Raw genomic sequence first — 17,029 nt, 5'->3', positions numbered from 1 at the left:
TATTGGCTATCAGCATAGCACTGCTGTCATTTTATTCATGTAGACATCATTAAAAGTGTTATGTATGTCTATACTGTGTATTTAACGTTTAGTGCATGAATGTAGAGGGCACATGAGCTAGATATTGATGTTTACAAGTCTTAAAACGAATCTTAATAAGGTACCTGTTGACAGGTTTGGTGCAATTTCCCGCAAGATGATTGAGTCAGGTGGGTTCTGATGAAACGTTAGGTATTGTGAAATGGCAAGTGGAAGGTATTGCAACAGAGGTCTAGTAGAAATGTTTGCGATGCAGAGCAGTAGTACGTTTATAAGATCAAATTGTCATAAAATTAAAACAGATGTGATTGTAAAATCCGGAATACGCAATTTTGATGACAAGCTACATTGTTCTGATGGTATCAACACATTTGCGATGTCTGATTGTACTGAATTTAGCAAGGTGGATCTTTTAGGTTGGTTATTACAGTATGCCAGCGTTCGCATGTGAATGTTAGATATAGAACAATTTTGTGTGACAAAATTTAATATAAATCATAGTAGTCTTATATAAGTGGATTGTTTCTAAGTCAACCCTATGTTGTTTGACGACATATTTTGTTTTCTGTGTTGGTCCCGGTTCGGTAATCCATGATGAAATTAATTGTCTTGCCTCAACAAAATTGTTTTCGTATTTGCTTTCACTAACCAGGAGGAGGATTAGAGGTGTAAAAATCATGCTGTCGTGAAGTAGAAATTAGGGGTTTGGCTCAGAAGCCCCCATTTATGAAACTACTATCTTCGCTCCCTATTTCAATATTACTTTTTAAGTAAAGGAAAAGTGATAATACAATTTGCCTGTCAATTAGCTAATATTTCAAACTCTTTGCCCTGTCTAATAGTCATACCAAACTAGAGTTAAATTGATAACACAACCTCTATATTTTCGTGGGTGAGTTGGTTTATTCACGCAACAGAATGACATGATTCATCCACATAGATAAACTCTGAATATTTTTGCTAATGTCCCAGACTTTTGCTTCCTTTCAACCTATCCACATATGAATTATACTGCCTGTCCATTTAATATTATCCATTTGCATTTGGGAGACTAGTATTTGCACATATATTGAGTGCAAATGACACAGATGGTATCTACATTGCATATGTTGTCATATACGTCTCACGGTTTCATTGAAATTGTACGTTTCCTGGAACAGTAGAAGAAACAAAAAACACCGAGCAGGTTAATTGTTTTGTTGCTTGAATCGCAAACAGAATGACAATATTAGGAAGTTCTTCGTGATAATCATGATATAACTTATAAAATGCCTAAATGGACTAAGTTATGTGCATTTATTTTATCCTTGATGCTTTTCGCTTTTAAAATCGCAGCTGGTACACAAACTGCTAGGAGTGTCGAAAATAATAGCAAACGCTCACCAATCAGTATTCATTGATCAATTGCATGTGTCATTTTATATGTGCTAACATACTGTGCATCATAGAACGATACGGATCCGGTTTGCAATGCTCAAATATAGCCATAATAATTTAGCAATACAAGCACTATGATCAGTGTGCATTATCATCTGATACAATTGTCATGCTTGTCTAAACGTTATAATCTCCTATATTACACATGGATAAGTCGTTATTATTACGTACGAAAAGCTATTGCTCATTTGGTATAAAGGACATCATACCCCATACATTTTCATAGAATTGTTCGGAATCTTTGAAGAATAGTGTCAAATAGAAAGTGAATTATAGGCCAGATCAGTACTGCATGTAATAGGCTCTGCATTAGAATCGTTACAGGACGCCTAGCGTTAAATACTGATATTATTCTCTGGAATCAGCTGATATTCTCTTAACCTTTTGGTTCCATGGTTAAACATTTTAAACTTTATTTATCATGTCCAAATGGCTATACCATTTAAGACTGATCACATTTTTGGGTATCACAATCGATATATCAATGCTTAATTACATGTTATGCTCAACGTGTATACGTAAAGAAATGTGTATTGGACTATGAATATACAAGTGATATTTTTTCATCAGAAACAAATTTCTCCACCGACATAGGAAAAACATGCTCTCTATGTTGAACGTATTAATCACGTTTAATCATAGTATTGCATTCGTTCGTTTTGTTTCCAGGTTGTTTTTGCATTGTGTATACTATGTCTCTCGTTTCAAAGAATTGTAATAATTGTTTCCCTAAATATTCTGCAAGTTTCAGAATGATAACATTTTTAGCCAATTAACTTTGGACAAATTGAATGTTCTTCAGGGATAATTTAGTGGCGGGTAAATATATTGTTCTGAATAGAGGTTAAAAAAGCTGACATGTATTACATCATACTTTCCTAATTTAGAATTCGACGTTAAATTAATGAGTGTGCCTACTCAGTTATTGTCATTATTATAGTCACGGCTTCATTGTTCTTTTTCTATTTTTGTCGTGGTTCTGGGCAAACTGATGGAAGAAACAAAGCGCTGACTTGTCTCTGTGCTGTGATTCATACAGTTGTAAAAATTATTAAATCTGATATAATTTTAAAATAGGAGCGGGAAGAGTTATTAACCTGGTTCTCTTATCCTTTTACATTGTTACCGACATGAGGGTAACAAACGGAGTAGTCGTTATCTTTGAGTTTGATATGTCGTAGCAGCTCTGCTAGACACATGCAATGCCTCCTACCCCACGATAACATATGATTAAAGTTCGATGCGTCGTATCTGGCGCTGACTTCGACCAGACTACAAACGCATATTTATATAATAAGGTCTTGAGTTAGAATACCTTCGTTGGTTTAACCATGCTTTGCTGAATGATGTAAATATTTCTTCATATTTGAAACTGATGTTACCTTCCAACATGTCGTTGATTTCTAATTTAATATTCAAAGCTTTACCCTGTTGTGGCGTATCGTTACCAATGTAAACGAGATATTTTCCAACACCATTTTAGACTGTTAGATATTTTACGTCTACAGTGTATCAAGGATAAGCAGTACCAAAACTATTCGTATTGCTTCTGAATGTAATGATCAAATTTATATGATATGAGTTGGCATAATTTTCTTGTACCAATGTTGTAAGTTCAGTTGCAATAATAACCAGTACTTACTCGTTTGCTGTAGTTCCCCCTGATATAAAATTATAAGCAGACGGTTTATATACCTTAAATAACAAAGGCAGTATTCCTATATTCTTACAAAATCTTACATGGGAACGACGCGGAGAAAAAGTTTTGGACGACTTCAAGCACATGCCAAACATAAAAAGCCGTCACCTACGTTCTTCTAAAATGTTAAATGATTTATTTGTGCTGTGTTAAATGGTTTGCTAAAGCTGCTCTAATAGTCATCGTAAATAGTGACTGGACCGTTATATTTTTGCTGCAGGGTCCTATGGTAATCGGTGATGCAAATAACAATTTTGAGTCTGATGCCTGTAAAAGAGAGACTGAGTTTCGTATCCCTGAGCGACATAATCCTCACAGAAAGAGTGTTGTGCATAGCTTGGCCGGGCTGTGCGCTACTGTTACGCGTCACTCAAAAACAGGTTACCGTTGAGTTTTCCCTTAATATAAAGTTGACTGTACTATAGCTCTCTTTCAGCTGAATTAAAATAGTATATTCCTTGGAAGATATGTGGCTTCAAATTAGCAAGTTACAAAGTTGTAGGTGGACAGACTTTTCTAATAAAAATCTAAAATCCATGTTCTTAGAACATATGTGTCTATCCTGTGAAGTTCTTTCAAGATATACATGAGCATGGCTTCAACCCCATGATTAATATATAAAATTCAACCCATATCAAAGATTAGAGATTGTTAAGACAATTGTGATGTCATGTTTACTTGAGACTTATCCATTATTAATATTAGAATGTTTTTAGAGCCAATTCATATACACGACTTTATCAAACTTAATCACGGTAAATCTTCTGAACAAAGGTCCGCATACTATTCAGAAACCATTTTCAGTCATAAAATAGGACAAAACAGAATTTATCCTGAATGAAGTCAGAGGTATAAAATGCAAACTAGGTCAAACGACGCTTCGAATCAATAAGGAAATCATAGACTTCCGATAGACAATGCCAACGTTTTGATATATAAACTGGAATATACAGTCGCTGTCTGTTTCTGTTTCTGCTATAAAATGCCATTACTATTCAACAAAAAGGGCCAGTTGTATGATAGGCTGTTTCTAAATGCTAAGAAGTATATGCCAACATGATATGGAAATAAATATTTTTATGTCTTGAAATCAAAGATCATTGCATCAACAATATACTCAATATATATTGATACCCTGATGCTTGTGTTCGTTGTAGAAAACCAGATCAAACAGGATTCTGTAATCAGTGTAAAAACACACCTAATGCTTCGAGCGAGATTCGGGTTTCGAGAGATGAATTGTATGAGTGCACAGTTGGTCTTTATACCAAATAGAAAATCTATGTACACTATAGAATCAAAATTTAAAACACAAACGACCAAATATCAGCAATAGCAAAACTCATGGCTGTGTGTGCTGTTTCAACCTGAATATAACCTTAATAAATCGAGTGCATACAAGTGTCAAATGATGGAACAGGAAAAGACCATTTACCATACAAACAGGGGTAAATCAAGAATTGACAAACTTAAATAACCAAAGAAAATTGCGAACAGCTCTAGACAGACCAACATTAACTTATCGTTATCCTATACCACCTACAAAGTGGTCTGATTATATGATCATCAATCCGTAAAAGGAAAAACGCCAGAGAACTTTCACGTTATGTACATGTACAATCTGGCACTGATTCCACCACTGGAATCTGAAACAGAAATGTACAAAACAAATATCAATAGATCCCACACTGTTATCTTTCAAGCTAGTGCAAATTATGCCGAAGAAGGTTTAGACCTAAATTTGTTTGATATCAAATTGTTGCTGTTCAATTAGTTATGATCGATGTATCTGGCATTTTTTACAAGAAAGGAGTGGGACAAGTAGCATAGTTATTAGGGCTTTTGACAAACCTACCGATAGACGATAACTCCTTCTATACGCTATGACTTAGCATTTAATCACACGAGCGTATATGATTTAAGCAAGTGCACATTAACCCGTGGTGAGCATCATGCTAAATTAATCCGCGGTCAGGCATTGACAAATATTCTTTCAACCTGACATATATACTCTAGAAAATAGTTATTATATTTTCACTAACTGTAACTAAGCGATATGTTGTCGTCGCTAACGCATCGGTTCCGTATATGTGAACAACGTCTTTGACAGTTTTCCATTTCCATCAACGGGATTTCGAATTCAGCCATACTAAAGGCTTTATCCTCTAGAATAAATGAGTTCATACCTTCATCACTGCACATATGCCTAATTTCAAATATGGACTTATCTGAGCTTAATGAATATAGTTGTTTAGATTTGAAAATATAGGAAGAATCATTCAAATTTTTTTTATAGTTGGCATTAGTCAACAGATTTTTTTCATGCACAATTGATATATGCATGATATTTTTCTTCCATGTAATATAACTTCATTTATTTTTCTTAAATGTGCCTTGCTTGGTGTTTCCTTGTTAAGACTATATATATATATATATATATATATATATATATATATACACACACACACACACACACACACACACACACACACACATTTCAGTTGTAGCATAAGGAGGTTGACCAGAGAATATCTTTTGTTTTGCTCTATTGTAACACGAATAAATTCTTTTATTGAAACTTGAAAATTTTGCCTATATTTACACCTGTTCCTTATCCAGGCAACAAAACTAGAAAGTAATGACTCATTGTGGAATAGTTCTGGAAACGATGAGATAAAGTCTCGACGGAGTCATTGCAAAAAGAGCATATGCATGCAGGGATGTTCCAATTTTGCTGAAAATGTATTTGTTGGGAAAATTCTATGCATTATTTTAGCGTGAACCCATTGCAGTTTAGGACACATAATTATCTTACTAGGTAAGAAAAAAGTATTGCTTCCAGTCACTCATCTATAAACTCATATTCTTGATTAAATTTCAATACTGATGTTGACCTATAAGTATTAAGGTTTAGTTTTTGATGCATACTTTTACAGCCATTTTTCCTTAAATAGCAGAATGACAGCCTTATGGAAAAAGGTTACGCATATTTGAATTAATGTTTATATTGAGTTTGTTTATGAAAAAAAATGAATAGCTCTGAACATGGCTTGAAATTCTGGGATTTAGACTCGCTTTCAAACTTATCACAACATTATCTATATTAATCCATGAAATGTTTCCATTAACTAAATCATTTACATACAAAAATTACCTTTCTCATCAAGTGCATATACATAACATTTGAATTTCCATCTTTAATATTAGTTGCGTTATACATTATATTTATTTTATAATTCAATATATGCTGCAAGTGCATCTGTCCAGAATGTGTTCGACATTTTTCTCAACTTGGTCACATTTTTCTGTGTATGAATAACATACATAAAGGTGAATACAATCGTGCATTTAGTAAAATGATAACCATGATGATAAATGTGTGATTTGCATGCGAAGTACCTTGAAGAGGTGCAATAACGCATTGATCCACAATACATACCGTTGCTCAATAGTGGAAAGATATTTAGCACATTTTAAATAATTGGCATATGTCACAATAAAAGTTGGCCCGGTGGATTTTCACTAGAATAACCAACTGGTCAGCAGAGGCATGAGCACTTACCCGTAACGAGATTACATAGAAGATCTCCTGATTTACTCGCTGTTGCCAATCAAATGGTATAGTACTTTTTATGACACGTTGATAAGTTTATATTGGTAAATTGAACTTAGATTCTTATAAATGGATAGTGTATTGCAACATTTTAAGAGATTTTTCATTTGGTTTTCCTCAGAAATTTAATGATGTGAAAGAATAAGCAATCTTGCTTCAATTTCTTTAATTTCGCTTCGTTGCAACTGTTTTAGTCTTACTTTGTTTGATATTTCAAATTGATTTTAAGTGGTTAATCAATAAATGTTAAGAATTTGGTAACGATTTGTCACTTTCTAAATTTGATTTAAATTTTTCTAATTTTTTCCTTAATTTGCAAAATTGGAATATTTTTAGAATTTTGTTCTTCCTCCACCATTAATACTGGGCGCCATGTATATCCTATCGTGTGCTGAAAAATGGCGTTAAACCCTACAACAACAACAGCAACAACATGCGAGCTCCCTTAAGAATACTAATTACATCCGTTTTACCCCATCTCTCAATAATGGGTACTGACGGTACATTTCAGATTGTAAATCATTGTGAAGAGCATGCCTGACGCCATGCTTAATAATCAAAGAAGAATTGTATCTCAGTAAAAGAAGTGCCCAGTATTACCAGTATACCAGTATACCGATTTAACGAGGTATTTATTTCTGGTGGTAGGAGGTACATTATTTTTAAGTATTTCGGTTCGTCCGTAGTTTTCTTCAGTAAGAAATCTACGGATAAACCAGAGTAATCTTGTAAAGAAATGAATGATACTAACAACACGTTTTTATTTTTCATGACGAAATACCCCAAAACCTTACTATTTTTTAAATTTTACAGATCATTGGTATTTGCCACAAATTAATTTTGATAATACAATTGTAATTATAGTTATGATCCTTTAACATGAAACTCAAATGGTATGTTGTGAGCTGTATTCAGACCAAATCCAACCTTAAAAAAGATTTCGGATTTTAACAAATTTTTGAAAGTTATTTACTAGTTAATGTTAATGTGTCAACTACATGTATTTCGTAGTAAGTCTGAGAATTGTCCTATGATATTGAGACTAGCAGTTGTGTTCTGTTTAAATTATGCGTAATGTCTCAATTCCACTAAATATTTTCCCATTTGTTGAATAATGTTCTCTTACGTTTACTGGTCCTCTCTGATAAATATCTTCCACAAAGGTTGTCACCCCACACATTATTTCCCTGACTATTATGTCAATATTTTAGGTAGTGAGTTGTAGGCTAAGCTTAATCGGCCACTTTCGCTAGGGCGTTTAAAGTACAACTAATACAGCATTGAATCCATACATCGCAGATGCAACTAAAGTAAGTTACTTACCATATCTTACTTTTCAGATAATTATTGGATTGTTTGTAATTGCCACGAGCTATTTAATCTTACAATAGTTACATGCTTTAATTAGTATTCATCTAAAACATATTTGGCCCTTTTTCTTCAGGAAAACTGAATAAGAACTAGATACTATACGCAATGTATATTTTTTGTATACACGCCAAATCAGTTGTTATGACACTGCTAAAGTAAACAATATCACACTGTTACAAATAATTCAAACGAACACTATGAAACCATTTTGTAAACGTATTGTATCGGCATGGTTAGCAGTATCAAGTCTATTCACATCCGGCATCTATTGATACAGCTACGTAACATGTCTATATCGCGGTTGAATGGTCTATATATATATATATATATATATATATATATATATATATATATATATATATATATATATATAAAATCGATATCAGCATTGAATTGAATTTATTACAATACGTTAGATAAACATTTGTAAGCTTTGTTTTGTGCATTAAAACAAGTTTCTTTATTGTAGTCAGGATTAAATAGACCAGAGTGTCCAATGACCGTTTGAGTGTAATCTATGGGTAATTTATTTGGTTTCTGTCTTCACATTTTGATATGTAACTAGTGGAACACAATGTCATGATATATTTCACCTCTATTCCTTGCTTTCGTGTGTATAAACTTATCCTTGTTCACTGTATTCAGTTTCACCAATATTTCTAAGTACAGCTTTTGTCGTTGGCGGTTCACATACAAGATGGTTAGATAGGGCTCTAAGGATGAAAAACCAAGTAATCAACAGCTTAAACGGATGACTTTACATAGATCAATTCCCTTCAAATATGCATATAAATCGCGGTGGCTTTAACCGTAAAAGCTATACTCATCAGAATTTGTATTGAATTGATATATATCATGATCATTTAATAAGTATAGTTATAAGTTTCAGGTATATTACAGTTTGAAACGAATTAAAGGAGCTATTTATATTCTTCTCTGCAATGCTATTGATAAAAAGCATATGGAAATCCTAATCAATGTTTTATTGGCTTACAAATTCTTCAATATATATTTTCATGATTCGATCCCGATTACATTTTGTTCATGGAAACATGACAAGCTGGAAGCTCAGCTTATCCCTATAAAACGCATATCAGTTGTATGTGAGGGGAGATAATTTTAGCTAGATTTTATCACGGTAAAAATAACATTTTGGGTGATACAAAAATCAACCTTTAACATTCAAACAAAGCAGTATGTATGCTAATGAGCACTATACTATATTATGATTTTGTTGTCATCCATTGGCGCTAAAGTGGTGCAGCGTTGTTTATTCACTCCCTATTTGCACTAGACACATGGTATCGAGACAAATTGTCCATATACTTTTGGAACTTTTATCTGATATTTGAGATGGGAAGGGGAACAATCGGATACGTGTGATATTTACATGCACTTCTAATAACCGAATGGTGTAGAGCGGGATGCTATTGGGAAACACCAATGTCTCCGATGGGAATTTAACATTTCACTTCCGTTTTAAATGTACTGCTCTAAGGCGAAAATGAGAATGAAATGTTAACTTGTCCATAGGATTAACATGGTGGATGTATGGGGTGTCCATTGCTTGAACACACACCTACACCTATTGACCAGTACCTATGCCTACTGAACAACACCAGCACACTTAATAACCAACAATATGAATGATGTAAAAGAAGGGACATCTAACAAGAGTAGAAACCCCTATAATAAAACCAAGGGTCTCCGTACTATACCTGTTCGAATGTAACTGCCATATCATGCATTTATAGGCACAAATCCAACCCGTAATACCATTATAATCCATACAGCATTGGAAACCATGTCTAATGAGAGAAAGGATCGGAACTTTATATATACACAAACATACTTATGTAATATAAAACGTCGAATAAAATGCGATAACAAGGTAGGACTGCTTATATACAACAAATTAATGCCAGAACCTATGAAAATAGAAGGATTGCGCAGTCACATATTCACACAGACGTACATATAGACTGTCATACAAGACAGATATATGTGGGGACACTGACTGTCACTACTGAATTGCGAGTAAATGCAGCAGTCACAACTGTCATCACAACAACAGCAGCAGGGGTTGGACGCACATAATTATTAGAGTAGCTACTGTTCACGATTAATAGTGCATAACCATTTTCCACATGACGAAAAGATATAGAAGACAATGAAAGAAAACGAAATGCCCTCCTTCAAAATTTGTATGAGTATCTTATGAATACCAACAATCAAATAAAGACATATATGAAGTTACCTATTTGGTGAATACAAATCAAAATGTAATTTCAAATTAATAACAAACGCCCATTGTTGAGATGGCGTTTGATGTTGCATGGATACAACGTCAACATTGGGCACATCATGGGAAAATAAAAATTGATTGCACATGAAATTTCACATGTATAGAAGTTTAATATTCCTTTATTATGCGAATAGTTTGCTTCATTTATGAGACATCTTCCTTAGCATATTTTTGAAAATAGTTATTGTTATATGTATGCTTGAGTAATATATTAATTAATCCTTCTTTTATAAATCTTTCTTTTTGAGGGGAGAGGAATTTCCCTTAGATTATGCATTGGAATTACAAACAGCTGATTGGATTATAATATTATTTGGGACTAATGTGAAGATATTCAAAGTAATTCTGGACACTGCCATTGTGATATCACGACATTGGTCAGACCAGGGTTTTCGAGGATCTGGAATTCATTCGGAACATTAATTGTTTTTATACTTATGCAGCATTTTTAAGATCATCAAATTTATCATACTGTAAGCTCCTCTTAAAGTTTTATTTGATAATTCTGATAATGAAATTATATGTTATGTTTAGCCAAACTTTTTTCTTTGCTAGGATTGGATCTTGTGATGTTTCTTATGATTTTCTCTTAATGGTTGTCTTCACTGGAAAGGCGCTTCTGCTTCTTAAAGCTCGCCATTTTTTACTTTATTCATTTTCTTGGAACACTCTGAAGAACCAACATCTCTGTTGAAAATAATAAAACGTATCATTTCGTTTTCCTCAGGCATATTTTCTCATATTTTAGCGGATTGCATTCTTTAACGTGTCGGACATTTGGTACAGTGTCATTTCTCCTGACAGAGGTATCATATATATCCACTTTTATCTTATGAGTACTAGATAGCATTGTCACCAGAAGTCTTGTTCGAAGATGCGTATTTTCGAACCACCCTCTCTATAATTAAAAGTGTAACATTATTTTTCTTCTTCCACCTTCACATATTGAAACTGAATGCGTGTATTATCTGATATATAAACGGAGGAGGTAGGTAAGTTAGTAAAATTAAAATTTAATCGAGTATCGTAAAATAAATTATCCGTCCAAGGAGAAGTTATAGCAAATCTACAACGTTAGGTGTCCTCTCATACACAACAGAAGCTTACATATTTCGAACGTTCACTCTAGAACCTTTCAAAAGAGAATGAGTGATATATAATCTAACAATATCCACATCTTCATTCTACCGCGATAGTCCAGGAAAGAAAGTCACTCGATAGCCCTTGAAGCTCTTTTTCATGCTCACAATGTGTTGTCCAGAACATTTGGAATGATCACTAAAACTTACTTGGTCAGAATTAAAGGGTTAAGACTGACGCTAGTGCAATGAATGAGGTTGCAATCATCACTGCATTATTGAATCCTGTATCTGAGGAGTTCAAAGGACAGAAACAAGCTTAAGACCAATAAAGCTAGAGAAAATGCATTCCTCAAGAGAATATGTAATATGAGAACTCCTGTTTGGATTGAACTTAACAGATATTCGGAATTTACCTCTCTCGCAAGCTTGGAGCAAACGGAACACGCCCTACGACCTGGAGATAGGCTTGAGGAATTAGCATGACCAATGGAAAAGCAACGTGTTTTGCTGATTGATCAACATACCAGTATCGAATGACATTAAATACAATAAGAAATTCACTCAAAGCAAATGTTCATCTTTTATAGCACTCGAGATATGATATTTTGAAATCGACAAACACAAAAACGCAGGCGATGTCGAATATTTTGATATCATGCTATAAATTATAGTTCGTTCCACACATCATCGATAATTTTGTCCAACCCGTAATTCAGTGACTATTCAGGTCTGCGTCTGCTTGAGATAAAATTACACAATAACAGCTGAAATATAATAAATATCTTACTGGATGTGAATGTTGATTTGATTAATCGCACGGTTAACTGCACGAAAAGACACAACTGCTTCTAATATTGAACAGTGTCATTAAATTCCAAAGTCTATTGTTGAAAGTAAAACATTTGCAAGACCTCAAACGTTGGCATAAATGCAGCAGTGTACAACCAGAGTGATTATAAGTATTTTGTTCATGCATTTATGTTGCAACGCTTGGACATTCACAAGTGTGACAATAATAATTTCATACCCGAATTTCTTGTTGTATCAACACAAACATAAATATCTTCCACAAGGGTGTAAGGTATTTTCTAGTAAAGAAATCAATCATTAGCAGAAGTCACAAACACATTAATATAAAACATCCTGAAAGAAGAGGCAAATATATCTTTTAAGTATATAACGCTGTTCAAACACAATTCAATCACTAGAATGCGTAAACTGGAAACGATATAGTGTAAAATAAATATCCTTATCTTTAAATGGTTTAGAGTTCCAATACGTGTTAGTAAATTCAAGAAGACATTTAATGCTGTGACAAACATGAGATGTATAGGCGATACACAAACTAAGAAAAAACATACTGCCTCGATCTCATTTACATTCGGAGTACTAAATTACTTATTTGAGTGTATGAAAAAATGTGAAAAAGATATGCGTGTGGCCATTGTTTGAACGGTAACGAAACCTGCTCAGTAGTAGACGGTCGCTACAGTATGGGATGTCAGGAAGGATGGCAGGGCGACACTTGCCGAAGCAGTTAGTCAAATATTTGATACAAACCTCATAAGAAAGTGAAATACGTGTAAGGTAAATTTTGCAATACAATGAAATATCGAGATGAATAACTTTATTTGAATGTTGGAAATTTAGTTGAATTTATTACACTGGAGCACAATCGTTACTCAAATAAATGGTTATAAAGCAATTTTTATCAAACGAAGCTTCTATGAAATCGGTTGTTTGTACCATTTAGAGCGTAGATAATTGTTTTCTCTGGGAACAGGTACTGACTTACAAAATTCAAATTTATATTCATCTCTGATCTCTCAATGGTGCTTGAGAAGTCACCTCGGTATATATGCTATTTTCTACAGCACAAGTGTTTTTATTTAAAAACTTCAAATGATATACCAGAATATCCAGGCATTGAACATTTTCCGAACAAGCGAGTTTTAGTCACTGGAAAATACTTGTCTCAAAATATCTATTTATCCTGTTGTGATTTGTAAAATGTATCAAACATTTACAATAATTGGAGTTATGTATGATTTTACCCGCTTTTAGTTTCTTTAAATGATATGCGCTGAACTATGTATCGAACCAAAATAATTTCACATTCTCTAACTAATTTTTGAATGAATCTGCAACCAGTTAGGTGATATCAGTATAAATATTAATAATGATTATTATGAGCAATACATATTGTTGAAGTGGTAGTAGCAGTATCATACATTTATTTCATATTTTATTCAAACAATTTCTGCGGCTAAATCATGCAATATAGATGATCGTCGTGGTTTTAAGTGTCACTTGTCGCTTTTCTGCAGACTTTTGATCCTATGCAACAAGAGTAGATAATGCTTTGTTCAAAGAAAAACAGATTGGTCTTTCTGAGTAAAATATTTGTTTTATTTACAGGATTATACGCCTATTAGGTTAAATAGATGTTGATAGTCCATATAAGATATACATTTCTAACCAATCCGATAGAAAAATCTAGCTGTTCTGCTAATCATAATTTTCTTATCTCAGTCTGGTTATCTCAGTCCGGTCGTCTCCCTCATGTTGTCTACGCAACGGAAAATAATTGTACAAAGAAAAATCACTTGGTGTCTTCTGCAGTGCCTGAGGGTTATTTATGAAATTAAACAACAATAAGAACGATATAAGACAGAACGAAATTTACTCTTCAACCAACGTAAGGCCTCGAACTTTGATAACACACCACATACAATATCCTGAGAGACAGATACACACATACGCACAAGAGGGTGAACTTCTAGTATTCTGCAATAAACTGTAGTTCGTTCCACATAGCATGGCGAATTTATCCTATTTGTGTCATTACAAATTTTAGGTCAGTGTCAGCTAAAATTGTCTACTATCAGTACAACCTTGACGAGTCTTTAATTGGACGTGTCATTTGAATTGCTGAATGAAATATTTACCTGTACACAAATACACATATGTTCATAAGTTTGAAGGGTGTCATTAATTTTCTATACCAAATGCCTAAAATATTACGATTTCTAAGACTCGAGAAAGAGCAGAAATGCATCATTGTACAGACAGAGTCATCACAAACATTTTCCCCTTATTTATGTGTCAACACTTGTACATGTACCAGTGTCTCATGATCCATTTCTTGTCTGCAGTTAGATGTTGTATAAAAACAAACGAAAACAAGTTCAATAAGGGCGCAAGTGTTTTCTTTCTTTATTTGAATGCTGTTCATATGTTACTAGTTTAGGTTCTAATAGACAGTAAAAAAGAAAGGGTGAAAGCAGCAAGGTTGAAAAAATGTAATAAATAAATGATTAACCTGGAAAAACGATGTAAAACGAAAATGTAAGAAGCTAAGGTTTTTAGAATCAATTCCAAATATAATTCAAGAATAATCCACGAGTTAAATTTTAGAAATCTTAGTAATGAAATGTTCAAGTGAATTCAAGTTCGAGTCTCGAAGAAAAAGTCCCAAATGGAAGGCGATGACTTATACTGCAGCATTTATTGTGCTGTATTGTCTACAGTTCTTTGTTATTCCATAGTTAATAATATTCCGGTGCTTGAATTTCGAAACAAAATTTAAACAAATGTCTTTATCCAAGAATTTCGTATGAGCACTACAATATTTCCAGGATAAATAAAAATTAAAATAGATCTCAAAATTGTCACATAAAAACGAACACCTTACGTTCCAGCATTTGGAAGCCCGACTGCATAATTTCTCTATAACTTGTGACGCAAAACAGATTCCCCGATGAACGCCAAATCTCCGGAATTTCGAGAACAGTATAGGAGTATTTACGTCTAAAAGCACGTAGTCCCAATTTGACCTAGACAAAAACCAATTATATTATTCTAAGAATAAGATAAAAATAGAAAGTTGTTTATTTGATTCACTGATTTCTGAATCAAGTTCGGGAACTAGGTCAGCTCTAGGTGCTTACAACTGAACAGTCAGGTCAAACCAATATCTGGAAAATATCAAATTCCTAGGAAATAAAATAACATTACTTTGAACGATAGCATTAGACGGAATCCTTGTCCTTAACTCATTCACATTTTCGATACGTGTTACTACATTCAAGAATATATGTTTTTGAATGAGAACGAGCAAGCATTTAGGGTATTAGAAAAAGAAAAAACAAAAAGACAATAATACTGTCTGGATCATATATACGGTCAGATTATTAAAATAATATTTTGAGTGTATAAACAGAGTGTGAAAAGGATACTTACGAAGTGGTTGCCAATATATATGTGGCCATTGTTTGAAAGGTAACGAAACCTGTTTATCTATGGACGGTCGCTGCAGTATGGGATGTCAGAAAGGATGGCAGGGCGACACTTGCCAAAGCAGTTAGTCAAATATTTGATACAAACCGCATAAGAAAGTAAAATACGTATTGATATTTTATCCAAGTATGTGGCTGATAAAAGATCAGGAACAAAAGCTTGATTTTGAATGTTGAGGACAATTAGAAATATATTGGAATGCATTACCACTCGAGCACAGTCTTTTTCAAATAATTATTTAAAAAACAATATTTTACCAAGGAAACCTTCTATCAGATCGGTTGGTTTAATCGTTTATTGAGCTCACATTTTTTCTCTCTGGGAACTGAAATCAGAATTATATTTTATTCCTGACCTCTCTATGAGTCTTGAGAAGTTCCTTGAGTAAATATGCATTTTTGCTATAGGAATATAGGTCGTTTTTAAAAAATAATTCAAATGATATTGCTTTCGAAAGTTTCACAATACCATAGAAATAGGTATGTACAATATACAATATAAAATCTATCTTGAAGCATTTTTGGATTTATTGAAGTTCTGATTACAGACATGTTAAAACAATGTCCTAGCATTTTCTCCTGTTTTCAGTTATCCTTTTAAAGAATCGATGTTAGAATATAGGTACCAAGGTGGTGTATATGAATATATTTCTGTGTAATTAAAATTTATAATACTAAGACTGAAGAGGCAACAACAATATGTTGATTTTTTTCTACCAAAGATATGAATATTATTTAAATACTGGAAAGTGCGTGATAATGTAAAGGTTACATAATATGATACAGTGTATAACAATGCACTCACCATTATGATTTTGCATTGAACAGTTCCATCTGCATTGAAGTTGTTGTCCCACTAACACTTCCACTGTCACATTTTTTCAATGGTCCTACACACTATCATATGTCCGGCATCGAACTAATGTTACATTCTCTAAATAAGGTTATGAACGAATCTGTAACCAGTTCGGGAATGTCAGTATGAATATTAATTATAATTATTATGCGCAATGCCTTTGCTGTAATAGTAGCAGAAGTATTCAACATTGAATGGTAGAAGCAATCGGAATTTAACGGATATTGTCATCATCGAAGCACACTCTGTGGTCAAATAAATGGTAAGAGAACAAGTTTTATCAAAGGAAGTTTCTATCAAATCGGCTGCTTTTAACATTTATAAAGTCA

This window comes from Sinohyriopsis cumingii, chromosome 6 (assembly GCF_028554795.1).
Source record: "Sinohyriopsis cumingii isolate HCF-2022 chromosome 6, ASM2855479v2, whole genome shotgun sequence".
NCBI lineage: Eukaryota > Metazoa > Mollusca > Bivalvia > Unionida > Unionidae > Sinohyriopsis > Sinohyriopsis cumingii.
Note: the sequence above shows the minus strand (reverse complement) of the source record.